This window comes from Medicago truncatula, chromosome 2 (genome assembly GCF_003473485.1).
Source record: "Medicago truncatula cultivar Jemalong A17 chromosome 2, MtrunA17r5.0-ANR, whole genome shotgun sequence".
NCBI lineage: Eukaryota > Viridiplantae > Streptophyta > Magnoliopsida > Fabales > Fabaceae > Medicago > Medicago truncatula.
In genome coordinates this window covers 16345339-16346466 of record NC_053043.1, presented here as the reverse complement: position 1 = coordinate 16346466, position 1128 = coordinate 16345339, and the positions used below count along the sequence as shown (strand labels likewise).

Sequence of the window (1128 nt, the reverse complement as noted above, 5' to 3'; positions counted from 1 at the left end):
TGTCTAATTGAATGGTTTTAATTGATTGATAATGTAAAATGACTTTACACCATCAAAGTATTAATACATCTGACATGGGCATACATATTATTTATTGTATTTTATTTCAATTAACAACAAACTCAATGCCTACTATAGGTACATCTGCAATAGTGGAGACCAAAGTCTCGCACACATAACCCAACACCCGAATAAGGATATTGGCCAGTACACCTTGCTTCACAACAATCATCCATACAATCCTCAGTGCAGAGTCCCATCCCAATATCGCATAGATCAAAATTATATGGTAGATGATCGTAAGTACAAGTGCATAAATTGTAGAAGTCACAATTCGTGCCTATAAGTTTAACACCTTTTCCAAAGGCTTTACACACTGCTGGACAACTAAGATGTTTATCACTACAATCAGCCACAATGTGTGTGCAAACACCTTCAACTTGTATTAATTGGACTGTGCTTGGACAAAGTAAAGAAAAAAATGAAGCATAAATTAGTGAGAGATTTATCATTTAAACAACCATGATGAAAATGGTAGATAGACTTATTACCTGCAACAACTAAAGCCAATATGGCAAAGAAACTGAAAGATTTTGACATTTGGTTCGCCGTTAAAAAATGATTCTTTGCAAGTTTATTTTGGTTTGTTACTCCAATGTTAATATGTGTATTTATAAGTCATTGAAATTAGGTTTGTTTGCTTTTTGACCAAACCAAAAACTTTTTTGTTTTGACCAAGCCTAAAACATTTTTGGTATTATTTGTATGTCGGTGGGATAAATATAAAAGGGAAATTAGATACACATAAGGTGCAAGAATAGACTTGTGGACATAATTCCTAAAAAAAAAAAAAAAAACTTGTGGACATAAAAGCATAAATACAAACAAGTCTTACATTTTTTTTTTGAAGGACAAACAAAGTCTTACATTTTTTTTTTAAGGACAAACAAAGTCTTACATAACAAGAGAACTCATCATTGATGGTTAAATCCATATTAACTAGACTTTCCACCCGTGCGGTGTAGATGTAGTAGACAAAAATAAATCTCAATGCATATCAAAGAGAATGAAATATGTGGTCCAAAATATATGCAAATGTAGGAATTCGAACCTCTAACACCACACTTA

At 32.2% G+C, this 1128-nt stretch overlaps 1 long non-coding RNA gene across 1 annotated transcript; it reads right to left on the bottom strand.

The window, feature by feature from the left end:
- LOC120578025 (uncharacterized) lies at positions 1-694 on the bottom strand. Its single transcript, XR_005643983.1, has 2 exons — positions 552-694; positions 1-454 (listed from the first exon to the last, which is right to left on the bottom strand). It is a non-coding gene; the product is annotated as an uncharacterized lncRNA (long non-coding RNA).
- Positions 695-1128: the final 434 nt, after the last annotated feature.